Source organism: Balaenoptera physalus (genome assembly GCF_965194825.1).
Source record: "Balaenoptera physalus genome assembly, chromosome: 8".
Lineage (NCBI taxonomy): Eukaryota > Metazoa > Chordata > Mammalia > Artiodactyla > Balaenopteridae > Balaenoptera > Balaenoptera physalus.
In genome coordinates this window covers 106,324,020-106,337,301 of record NC_138887.1, presented here as the reverse complement: position 1 = coordinate 106,337,301, position 13,282 = coordinate 106,324,020, and the positions used below count along the sequence as shown (strand labels likewise).

Here is a 13,282-nt window from a genome sequence, read left to right as displayed (position 1 = left end):
TGCGTTGGGTCTTCGTTGCTGCATGCTGGCTTTCTCTAGTTGTGGCGAGCGGGGGCTACTCTTTGATGCAGTGTGCGGGCTTCTCATTGCAGTGGCTTCTCTTGTTGCGGAGCACGGGCTCTAGGCGCGTGGGCTTCAGTAGTTGTGGCACACAGGCTCAGCAGTTGTGGCTCGCGGGCTCTAGCGCACAGGCTCAGTAGTTGTGGCCCATGGGCTTAGTTGCTCCATGACATGTGGGATCTTCCCGGACCAGAGATCGAACCCGTGTCTCCTGCATTGGCAGGTGGATTCTTAACCACTGCGCCACCAGGGAAGTCCCTGAAAGGAAGGCGATTCTTATCGAATTTGTTGAGTTAGAGGTTTCAGCAGGTCATCCAGGCGGAGGTGTCCAGGAAATAATTGGACATTTGGATGTGGAGCTTAGGAGAAAGGCTAAAAGTAAATATATATATGTATAGTTTTGGAGTCATCTTTATAGTGGAGAGAAGTGAGATAGAAATCTTGGGGAAAATAGAGATTAGTGGTCTGACATGAAGGATAACTGAGTGTATGGTGTCGATGTAGGACCATTTCTAGGCAAGACTTATTCAAAATGGCATCCTGTATCAGGGTTTCATCAGGAAACCAGGGATGTTACAACCACTGGAAGGGCTAGGAGAGGAAAGGTCAGGAGGACCTCCCTGGCTTTCAGGAGATCTGGAAGCGCTGTGGCCCCAGGGAAGCCTTCACCAAGGAGCTTTCTCTCAGCTGCCTGCAGCGCCAACTTGGTGATTCTCAGGAGGTCTCTGGGAAGTAGCTACCAAAACCCCATGGTTGCCAGTGGCCACCCACCAGCCCACAGCTGCCAATTCTAGGAGTTAGACTTCTTTCTCACCTTACAAATTTCACTTTTGTGCCTCTTATCTGCAGGGTCTAACCTGGGATCCTGTTGGAGGGAACCTGAGAAGGGTGATGCGGAAGGGAGGGTAGCAGGATGTAGGGCTGATGATTAATTGTCAACAGACAAGCTAGCACCTGTGGTTTAGAGCATCTAAAATGGGTTATGTCACTTCCCTTCAAAACTCTCCAAAACCCCCCACCCCCAATACCTTCATAGTGAAGTTTAAGTTTTGCTAGTGTGGTACCCAGGGCCTTCTCCCCGACAGACAGTGATACTCTCTGTTTCATGTGACTGTCTGTCTGTTCCACGCATTTCTGTTCTCTCATCCTGGAATGGATAACACCAGTCTTATCCTCACCCTGGTAATCTCCTTGAAGATGTCTCTCAAATTTAGGTGGTCCTACTCCTGTTGTACCTTTTGTATGAAGAAGGGATGTTTTGTTTCTTTCTGTCCGCGTGTTCCCAGGGCTTAGCATACTGCCTGCCATCCTGTTTGAATAAATGAGGGAAGGAAGGAAACTTTGGGTGGCGGGGTACTAGTAAATTTTACGGGTAGGCGATCAGTAATGATCTTCCAAGAACTGGTTTTAATCCAGAGGAGGTACTGAAAGCCTGTGGCAGTAGGTTGAAGAATGAAGGATGAATAGGAATTAAAGGATTAGAGATAATGTATGGCAAAGATGTTTGATGAAGAGATGGTGACAACACAATCTGAGAGGCAAAAGCAGAGTAAAGGCAGCTTCCTGCCCGCCCCCACCCCGCCCATCCCCAGGAAACCGTAAGCCTGTTAGAAGTCAGAGAAGACAAAACTATTGGGAAAAGTAAATTTGAACAAGAATGCCAAATTGAATCAAGAGCACACGTGGAGGTTTACTCTTAGGAAGAGGGATACTTTTTCCTCCAAGATAGTAGCAAATAAGACAGAGGGTTTTGAGGTAAATATAAGAAATCTTAAGGGAATCCATAAACTCAGTATAATGATGAGGCCGGAGGTAGAATCAGGATTTGGAGCTTAAGAACATACAAAATGTGCAACTAGCACTTTGGAAAATGTGGCAGGAAGACAGGAGAATGCATAAAAAAAAAAAAGTGGTAAACAAGTAGCAAGGGCCTAGTTGAGGTTAGCATATATCTGAAATAGACCCAATCAGAATAATTTGATGTCGCTCCAAAATACTTATCAGTCTTACAGCAAAGAAAGGAAAGGAGGTGGTGGAGAGTACCAGGGGTTTTAATAAATAGACGTGGCAAAAGAATCCTGGGTTTGGGGCTTTGGAAGGGGTGAAGGTATCAAAGTGCTCTCACCACCAGGTTTGGGCCCACAGAAGGCTGACAGTAGGGGGTGCTGTTGAACCATGCTTCAGTCTCCTGGGACAGGGCTTGGTGTTCATGAAGCTGTGCACACAAACTAAACAGCCTCTTCTCAGGGGGCAGAGCCGTATGGGGGAATGCCACACCAACTCAGAAGTTGGACCTCTCTATGATCTCTAAAGGTTCTTCCAAAATTCAAGATTTTATGATTATTTTGGGATGGCTGTAGAAGTTGGCAATCTCCAGAATTCAAAATTAAGTGTGAAATTTAATAGAATACACACAGAATTTTTAAAATAAAATTCACAATAGCCAAATTTCGTATATTGATTTTCTGCCAAGGATATCTGTATTCTCTTGTTGATAATACCCCCATCATCTTTTTCTTTTTTTTTTCCACTCTAAACATTTCTTGAGATCAGAGGTACTAGGCTGTGATATGCTGTAGGGATACAGTTGGGAATAAAGTAGACATGATTCCCTCTTTCTTAGAGCTCCTACTTGGGTGGTAGAGATGACCATTAAACAGACAGTCCAGCAGTGAATATACAGTCATGTCAAAAATGCAGAAGAGGGACTTCCCTGGCAGTCCAGTGGTTAGGACTCCACGCTTCCACTGCCAGGGGCCCATGTTCGATCCCTGGTCGGAGAACCAAGATCCTGCATGCCACGTGGCGCAGCCAAAAAAAAAAAAAATGCAGAAGAATATGTTTATAACCCTGGGATAAGGAAAGCATTTATAAGCAAAATATAAGACCCAAAAGGAAAGATACTGATTCATTTACTAAACATAAATTTAAGACTTTTATAAAACAAACACCATGAACAAAATTAGATCAACAATAGACTAGGGGAAAATCCTTGCCACCTATGTATTGATAACTGTAATCTAGCTGCAAGACCCCTGATATGAGACAGCAAAAAGTGTTACTGCTTACTCCATGGCCTTGGGAAGACCACTGCTGGCCTCTTCGTCTACACATCAAGATCATTGTACTCTTGTGGCTGTGAGGCTCGGTAGAAATATTGTAAATAAGCGTGTTTTGAAAACGAAGTGCGGTACAAATGCAAAGAACAAGTGTGTAATGATTTGCTGCAAAAGAGCTTTCTTTTCCTGAAATACTGCTGTCAAGCCTCAGGCTGGTGGCTGGGAACATGGGCATAAGCTAATGGCCGCGTGGATTTCTTCAGTGTCAGTTGAGGAACCCCTAGACAGCCCCCCGCAGGCCACATTGCACCAGGGATGTCACTCCCCCTGGGAATGGCATCCACAATTTCCCTTCAAGAAGACCTTCAGTTCAAGTGGCTTTTAGGTTTGAATTCTGCTACCAGCCCTCCTGGGGGAAAGCCACTGCTTTGGGTTTGATTGCCTCAGACTATCAAGATGACAGCTATGAGTAATTACCCTTACTATATTTGACACTTAAAGAGCTACAAATCGTAACCAGCTGTTGTGATAACAACTGTTAACCCAGTTTTTCATGTTGGGAGCCGATGCTCCTATACGGTATATGGCAGGGTATCTAAAGTGTATTTTGGAATCCTGTATCGAAGAAGCCTTTTAGGGAGCACCTAATGTGTCCTTATATATAAAAGAAGGCTGAATTTTAACCCAGCATAGATGGATGAATATTTTGTTTATTTATCCCTCGAACATACGTTTTACTGAGTACGCCCCAGCTAGAGTGCCAAGATGAAAGGATATGTTCCCGACCACTAAGGAAATCACAGGCTCAAAGGGGAGACTGACATCAATATTTCTTAAAGCTTTTTGATTGAGAAGTATGACATAATAGACAGAAAGTACATAAAACCTAGATGTGCAAAGTAATTTAGTAACATGGTGGAGGGAGGGATTGGTTCAGTCCTGGAAGGTCAGGGCCAATTTCCTACGGGAAGAAAAACAGAAGCTGGGCTTCAAAGGATGAGCAGAGTTTGCTAAGTGAAGACCCAAGTTTTGAGGGAGGACACAGAGGATGCAGAGGATATATATAGCATTCCAAGCAGAGGAGGTAGCAGGTGCAAGCCAGTGAGACAGGCATGGGAGGGCTTACCGGGTAACGTGGGAGTAGCAAGAAGTGAAGCTGGAAAGGTAGATTTTGGCCACATTTTGCAAGGCCTTGACCACCATGCTAAGGAGTGTGGACTTTCTTTTGTAGTCACTGTGGAAGAGTCAGTCTTCTCATACCTTAGAAAGGTAACTTGGATTGTACTATACCAAAAGGGTGGGAGGAAAAGAAAAATTAGACATAATAAAACCAGTTAAAAAACTATTGAGAATACGCCAGACACAAAAGAACAAGTACTACATGGTTCCACCTATATGAGGTACCTAAAATAATCAGAACCGTAGAGAAAGTAGAATATTGGTTACCAGGGGCTGGGGGGAGGTGGAATGAGGAGTTTCTGTTCAATGGGTACAGAGCTTCAGTTTGGGATGATGGGAAGCTTCGAGGGATGGATAGCACAACAGTGCGAGTGTACTTAGTGCCACTGAATTGTACACTCCAAAAGGGTTAAAATGGTAAATTTTATGTTATGTATATTTTGCTGTAATAAAAAACAAAGCTATTGCGTTCGTCCTGGTAAGAAAGTGCACATGAGTCTGAATTGAATAATGAGTTTAAAGAGGAAAAGAATAATTAAATTTTCCCCCCAATAAGAGTGATTTAAGTTTAAAAGACATTTCTGAGAGATAATTGGAAGGACTTGTGTCTGGATGAAAAGGTCAAGGAAAAAGGGGGCAGAGATGATAGAGGTCTTTGGTTTATACACAGCTGTGTACATATTGGCTGAAGAGGAAGAGAAGGATGAGTTTGATTCTGTGGGGTGTAATCTACAGTGGATAAAAATATATGTGTATGAGCGTGCACACACACACACACACACACACACACACACAACTGGAGCTTAGGGAAGAAGACAGAGTTAGAGAAAACAATTCAGGAGTTGGCAGTATGTGGGTAGTATGGAACTGAAATCATTCAGGGAGGAGTGAGGGGAAAAAAAAGAGAGAGAGAGAGAGCCATAAGCAGGATCTCGGAGAACATAACTAGTGGGACCAAGAGGAAATAAAAAGAAAAGAAGAATCAAAAAAACAATGGTTTGGGGCTTCCCTGGTGACGCGGTGGTAAAGAATCCGCCTGCCAATGCAGGGGACACGGGCTCGAGCCCTGGTCCGGGAAGCTCCCATATGCTGTGGAACAAGTAAGCCCGTGTGCCACAACTACTGAAGCCCGCGTGCCACAACTACTGAGGCCCGTGTGCCTAGAGCCCATGCTCCGCAACAAGAGAAGCCACCTCAATGAGAAGCCCGCGCACCACAACGAAGAGTAGCCCCCTCTCGCCGCAACTAGAGAAAGCGCGTGCACGGCAACGAAGACCCAATGCAGCCAAAAATAAGTAAATAAAATAAATAAATTTATTTTTAAAAATGGTTTTGTAGAAGCAAAGAGAGAAAAGAGTGTCATGGTCAATAATGTCAAATGCGATGGAGGTTAGTTAGGATGAAGACTGAACGCAGTTGGCAGATTGGAAATTTGTGGTCACCGATGACATTTTCCAGATATAAGTCATTTTGCTTTTCCAGATAGCGATCATAGTGAGGTAAGAGGTGAATGGGGTGTGAGGAAATGGAAGTAGTCAGTGGAGACTAATTTTTTTTTAAATGTGCAAGATTCTTCATCCCCTTTGCAAATAACACTATTAATCCTCATTCTTAATCTCTTTATGTGTTCATGCTTATAATTTCAACTAAAGCTCAGTCTTATTTATCATTGGTTGTCCCTATCTTCAGTGGGACCTCATATCTCAGCCCCCTCCACTTAAATGTGGGATTCTTAAACTAAAGAAGGGAGAAGAACACCAAGTTGAATCTTGTTTTGTAATTATAAATGATACTGTGAAGATGGCTTCTATTTCAGTGGGAGGTACCTTTCTGTCTTTAGAGAATCCCTTCAATAATGTAATGATTCTCTCCTCTTTGTAGATGAGGATGATTTTCTGTTTATTGTTATTTTTTAAATATATTTCTTTTATCGAGGTAACACTGGCTTACAACGTTACATAAGCTTCACGTGTACAACGTGGTATTTCTACTGCCATATACCCTACAGTGTGCTCACCACCAAAAATTTCGTTCCCTTTAGTCATCATACAGCTGACCCCCCTTTACCCCTTTCCTCAGCCCCTTCCCCTCTGGTAACCACTGCTCTGTTTGGTTTGGTTTGGTTTGTTCATTTATTTTGTTTTTGTTTGTTTGTTTTTTATATTCCACGTATGAGTGAAATCATGTGGTATTTGACTTTCTCTATCTGACTTATTTCACTTTGCATAATATCTTCAAGGTCCAGAGGATGATTTTCTTGACTCTCAATCAGGACTTAGACTTTGTCTGTCTAGCAGCTGCGACACACACTGTTGACATGAGATAAGCTGGGTGTTAGAAAACCTGGATCCTAGTTCTATTTAGCCTCTAAGCTGTGTGATATCGCATAAGTCATTTTGCTTTTCCAGATAGCAGTTTTCTCATCTATCAAATGAGGGGTTTGGATTAAGCGATTTTGAAAATTCTTCCCTGTTCTAATACATTCCCAGTCAGTTACCTTTGTGACTGTGGCACCCAGCTGCCAGATGATTGGCCAGCGTCACGGGTGCTATGTATGATAGGGGAATAGGGCAAGACTGCTGGTCCACACTGGGACGTGGTTATCGCAACTCACTGTCACTGGTGTCACTTAGTCCTCTTCCCTGCAGGGCTCTGAGACCTCGTGGCTTACCTGGCTTCTGGCCTTTTTAGTCCAATCTACTAAGCCCCTCTCCTGGGCTGGCTTCTCAGGGCCATGGCACTGGTTGATGGAGCTGATGTGGAAACTCTGGGGCAGGGGAGATGGGAAAGGATACAGGGCCAAATTGCCCTAAGGAAGTGAGGCGAGATTCCCCAGATGCCTCATATAGGCAGCATTCCCTTCCTGTGTGATCTGTAGTGCCCACATTCAAGTTGCGCATGAGGACAGACTGGCCAAGGGGCAGGGGGGGTCCCTAGTACAAGCCCCTAAGAATAATGGCAGTAGGGCTTCCCTCAAGAACAGTGACAGTATCAATAAATTCATTAAGAAATCCACCAGTAACGATGAGAAAGCTGGCACATCGCCCCTTCAGATCAACACTGATCAAGATGAGCCTCGCCGGTGTCTGTGGGTGGGGCTGAGAGAACAGCTCCCTGGAGCGGGCTTCACGTCAGACAGTCAGGAAAATCCACTTCTCCCTGGTGCCTCTGCTCTCAGATCAGAGGACATTTCAGTGGAAAACCATGTAGGATTTCCACTCTAGTATCCAACTGGTTTGCATCATGCCTTTTACTTTTAATGTAGCCCGTCTAGGTTTTATGAAGTTTCATTTTGAATCTGGTCCTTTTACATGTATACTGCTTGTTGTTACGTTTCTGATGAACTAAGGAAAGGGCAGTTGCCTTCTCAGTGCGCTGATGGCAGGAGAAAGGTCTGGGTGTGCGGCGCAGTTGCCAGGGAGTTGAGCAAGTAGGTAGGAAAGATGGGAGGAGTGGTGGTATGCTCCTTCCTCGTGTGGGCAGCTGGTCCTTGAGCCAGCTCTGCTGAGAGGAGAGGTTACCTCTCCCATCTGGGTCTGGTGCTTAAGGGCAGGGAGCTCATAACAAACCTTTCCTGTGGGTTCTGGTCCTGCGTGTCCAACTGCTGGCTGGCCGGCTATTTCCACTCGGATGTCCACTGTCCCTTCCTACCCAACATGCATGAAACCTGGTTCCATTTTCCCCCAACCTGTTCTCCCTCCCTACCCTGTTTGTGGGATTCGTTTGTCAGCCCTGGAGAGGGATGTGGGAGAAGCCGTGGGCTGGGAGTGGACCAGGATTCTGGTCTCAGTCTTGCACTTGGCTGGGTGTCTCTGAGCAGACTCACACCCTTTCAGAGTTGGGACACGCTGGTGTAGCATTGTCTACGGAAGCTGCATGCCAGTTATGCCCAATCACCCTGTAGCATGTTGTTATCAAGACTTCAGTCGTAACTGATCATGAGAGCAAACTCTGTTCCCAAAGGCCCACCTTTCCTCTCCTGTTACTGATCCTTTCTATCCGAGTCATTATCTAGTGTCTGTGCCAGATATTTCCCGTTTGCCCTTCTAGACCCTCAGCTCACCCTTCTCCACCCTACACTTGGCCCAGGGAGGCTGACCTGTGCCCTCTGGCTTGGGTTGGGTTTGGCCCATGGGGAGCACCCCTAGGAAATTGGAGAGAAGGAGGAGAGCGAGGCCATGACCCTAGTCTCCCAGCCTCCTCCCGTGGGGCCCCTGGCCTTGCTGTAGCTCTCAGCCAAAGGCCCCTGCATGTCTCCAATCATCCTTTTCAACAGGACTTTCTCCTCCTGGGTTTCAATTCCTCTTCCTTCCCCTTGTCCTTGGGCCCAAGGGTGGAAACGGTTCCTCCACTGTTGCTACTCCTGGGTTACTACAGATCCATTGTGGTTGCCTTATATCCTATCTCCGTCTTTGCAGGTGATCTAATGTGATCGTTTCCTCTGTTTCCTGGTGGGAGTCTGGCTGATGGAGTTTTGGCGAACAGGGATGAGAAGGAGGACCTGGAAAGGGGACAGAGGGCACCGTTTCCGAGGCTCACAATTCCACCTGCTGGTCGCTTGTTGGTAGAGAGAGTGAGTGGCTGAGCTGCCCTGCCCAGTACCCGCCTCGGCCCTGGCTGGAGGGGCCCTCTTGGCCCACCTCTGGGTATGCCCTCTCCCCAGGGGGCAGGAGTCTGTGGGACCAAGGGGACAGGCCAGCCTGGAGGCACACACTCTCATTCCCAGATCCTGGCCTTCCTGCCCAAATGACCACTAGCAGAGCCTGTGCAGGACTCCCTGCCAGCTGTGCAGCCCTCGGCCAACTGAGGGGTGGGCGAGGGCGATTGCTCACGGGGCAGGGTGGGCAGAGCTTGGATGTAAGATGGGACGTCCACTTGCAGACACCCCAGGCCGGCAAGGTGTGGGGTGGGGGGGAGGTGAGGAAAGCCGGGGCTTGGGCTGTGAGCTGAGACCTGCTCTGTTCACCCGTGCTACTGCATTTGCGCACAGACCCCCAGGAGTCAGAGAATTCTAAATGCAAACCGGCTCCCAGGCTGTTATGAAGGTGCACGTGTCAGGGTGGGATGAGAGAAATTATTTATTCACAGTTTGTCAGCTTGATTTGTAACTTTCCAATAAGTAGACATATACTATGTAGGCTCCTTTTGTGCGTGTGCCCTGGGCCCTGCAGATGTTAAGGGTGCGGGGTCCTCACAGCCGTGCTGTCCCCAGTTGCTCCTAGTCAGTGGTAGACAGGCTGTCTTCTTTCTAAAGATTTATAGGGACAGAGAGTATCCAGTTCCCCATTGATCCTCATGGCCTTCTTAGGACATTTTCTCCCTTAAGTCCAGTTCCCTTAAGGAGCAGGATATGATGAGTTAGAAGGACCTTTCTGGGACTTCCCTGGTGGCGCACTGGTTAAGAATCCGCCTGCCAATGCAGGGGACACGGGTTCGAGCCCTGGTCCGGGAAGATCCCACATGCCGCGGAGCAGCTAAGCCCGTGCGCCACAACTGCTGAGCCTGCGCTCTAGAGCCCGCGAGCCACAACTACTGAGTCCACGTGCCACAACTACTGAAGCCCGTGCACCTAGAGCCCGTGCTCCGCAACAAGAGAAGCCACCGCAATGAGAAACCCGCACACCACAACAAAGACTAGCCCCCGCTCGCCACAACTAGAGGGAGCCCGCGTGCAGCAGCGAAGACCCAACACAGCCAAAAATAAATAAATAAAAATAAAATTTAAAAAAAAAAAAGAAGGACCTTTCTGTTGACACAGTGAAGCCTGTTGACAGGGGCGGAGCTTGCAGCCAGAGTCTCGGGCTGGGGTCCTGTACTTTCCAGCCATCCTAGAAGAGGTCTGGATTGGGCCCCGCGGGGGATGGAGAAGGCAGGACAGACGGCCGTGAGGGAGCGACAGTTCCCGTCTCCTGCCTCGCTCATCGCAGAACCCGGAGGGATGCCTCCATCCAAGGCGGCCGGCATCTTGCGGCTGCCCCTCCCAGCTCTGCCGGGCATCCCAGGCTCAGGGGCCCTCGTGGAGGTGTGTCTTCTGAGGCCTGAGCAGCAGCGCGGGCCGCTTGGCCCCTGAAGCAAGTGGCTGCGTGTCGGAGCTGCCAGTAGGGCCCCTGGTGCAGGCTCCTTCAGGGGAGACTCTGGCCTGCCTCTCGGCCTGAGGAGGCATCCCTGGCCCTGCGGAAAACAGAAAGGAGGGAGAGAAAGAGACGTGAGGGGCCGCGGACACCATCGGCTGGGGCCTGCGGCAGGGTTCAGTGGGCGGCTCTCTGGCTTTGCGTCCGCCGCTGTCTTGCCCTCTAGACACAGGTGCTGCCTCTGCCCCTGGCGGAGTGTGAGCCTCCTTCCCTAGTCTTCGCTGGCCTCGGGGAGCGGCACTTTCTCCTGTGATGTGTCCCTTCACTGCTTTCTTCCTGCCTTTCCGCATAGATGGTAAAAGCCAACAAGGGCAGAGTCGGCTACCCGCTCCAGCCACTTTCCAGTCACACAGTTCTCCCCCCCACTGCTACCGTCGCCACGGAGCTGTTTACCGTCTAATGAGAGGCATTGATGGGCTATGGGAGTGAGGTCTGTTCCTGCGGTCTCCCTGGTGGCAAGGCGAGCGAAGTCCACGTAGCCCGTCGCTGGGCATGACGTGGGAGGAAGGGCATTTTCAGGCACAGGCTGTGGAGTGGGGCCGGCTGCTGGGCCCCCGCTCAAGGCCCAGGCGCCCGCTGAGAGCCCGGCTGCCCAGGAGGAGCCAGCGAGCCTCCCGGGCAGGGCAGGAGGTGCCCCAGCGGGTGAAGCCCACCTCTGTGGGAGGCTGAGTGTGTACTGGGCCTCTGACAAGGAAGAGCTGGGCTGGAGGACTCCAAGGCACTGGCAGGAAATGTGGGGGCAAGAAACAGTGTCTGGGTCCAGGGTCTGGACCACATTCAGCACCCTCATCCCATCACTCCCCAGCCTGAAGCAACAATTCCAAACTGGTGACGGGGCCTCAGTGTGACCCGTACCGCCCCCTTGGTGGGCTGCTCAGGCCTTCAGGCCCAGAGATCAGGGCGTGGTCCATCTGAGAAAGTACCTCTGAAAACCCCAGTTATCGGGGTGAAAAAGCTCTCAGGGTAAAGGGCAGGAAGGTGGCTCTGTGTCCCCAGGCCAGCCTCGTCCATCAGCCCCACGTGCCTCCTCCTGTGTAGAGCCGCCTCCCTGGGTGGAGAGAAGTGGACTGGTCCTGGGAGAGGCACTTGGAGCCAGGCGTGGCTCCGTGGGCTTCCCTCGAGGCAGCAGAGGTCACATGTCAGGCCCTTCCAGCACCTTCCAGTCAGCTTGCCTTTCCTCCCACCCTGGGATGTCAGCACCACGGACAGGACTCAAGCCCAGTCCTGGGAAGGTGAGATCTGTTCAGGATTCAGGCCAAGCAGAAGGCAGGCCAATTCCTGTCTCCAGGAGGGAGAGAGATGGTGATGATTCCTCCATTGGGTGTCACTGCTCCCCTCGTTCTCTATCACACAGGCTCTGGCAGACTGCAAGGGGATAAAGCGAAGGAGGCCCCAAGTAGGGAACAGGAGGAATTGTCTGGGTCAGTCCAGAGGACGCTGGCTGGGAGCGCAGCGGTGGGTTTTAGTCTTCGAGTGCTACTTACCACACAGCGACCCCACTTGCCCTCAGTGGTAAGACTAGGGTCGGGGACACTCCCTGCAGCCACGATGCCCCCAGCTCTACTGTCTTCCTATCATACCTACAGCATCCTCTGCAAAATCTGAACAGGGAGACGGGCATGAGCAAGGAGCAGTGTGGGAGACCTTGTTCCCCTGCTTCCCCGGGGCCATCCACCCACAGGGTCAGCACAGGCGAAGACAGCGGAGCCAGCCAGGTGAGCGCCCACGACCGAGGCGCTCACTGCCCCGTGGAAGCCACCCTCAGAGGGTTCAGGAGTTCCACGAGAGCTGAGGGCCCTGGTGTGTCCCCCTTGCACGGAGAGAGCTCACAGTGTGCTGGTGTGCTGCATGCTCACCCTCTGGAACTCCAGACTGCACCACTGTCCCCGGGGACAGGTCAGCACAGTGCAGCCTGTTAGCTGACACCCCATTCAGCATCAGAGCCCAGAGAGTGGCCTGAGCCTGCCTTGATGATGTCCGAGCTGAAAGGAGGAGGGCAGCGGCCTGGGTCCTAGGGGTCCTTAGAGAGACTCTGAGGAACTGCCGGAATTAAGAGAACTGATGCCAAAGACAGCAGCCCTCCAGCCCTGCAGAAACCATATTTCGGGGCAGAAAACCCCACAGGCATTTCTATCACAGAACATCCCAAATGATCTCCGTGAAGGCACTCGACAGTTCCCACCGTCCCCAAGTTGGTATATGGATCTGTTTCATCTTCCATTGGGCATCCTAGAGTTGAGTGAAGCAACTCCCTTATCTCTATACCAGGAAACAATTATGGAAGAAAGTGTGTTATCAAGTGTAAAATCAACCAAAGTGCCATCCATCGGAACCATGACATGGTTTGACCCCACAGAACCATCCTTTGAATGGCAACGGGAGCCGCTTCAAGGGGATGCAGGGGGCGATGGACAGAGAGGGCAGGCGTGTAACTCTGTGCCTTCAGCACCAGCCCCTCCGGTTCTCCCACTGCACAACCTCCCACAGCATCCCTCCCAGCCCAGCCTCCTTTACGAAGCCCTCCCTGACCGAACAAGATCCGGCACAAATGCAACCCTCCCCACAGGACGTTTTTCTGTGTTCCCTCCCAAAGCCATTTGGTTGGATTCGAATCATCTCTTTTATTCTCTAAAGGGCTAAGTGCCCAATCTGGGTTCCCAGAGCAGTCATTGGTCTGGGAACACGTTCTAAGCTAATTATTGGAGGCGTGGTGACAGTTCGGAGTGCCAGGCTAGTCATTTTTCAGTGTTGGGGAGCAGGATGCTGTGTTGCATTAAAACAACTAACTTTGGGTTCAGGAAATAACGGGGTCAGGGCTTCGCTGTGGGGAAGGATACCTTGTGAGGGCTGGTG

General features: G+C 49.9%; 1 long non-coding RNA gene across 1 annotated transcript in view; it reads right to left on the bottom strand.

Annotated features, from left to right (window-relative positions):
* Positions 1 to 494: 494 nt before the first annotated feature.
* The window catches only part of LOC309666082, a 31,672-nt gene continuing 18,884 nt past the window's right edge, over positions 495 to 13,282 (bottom strand). The window contains exon 3 of the long non-coding RNA XR_014266878.1: positions 495 to 10,469. This is a non-coding gene — a long non-coding RNA (uncharacterized lncRNA). The remainder of the gene's footprint in view (positions 10,470 to 13,282) is intronic.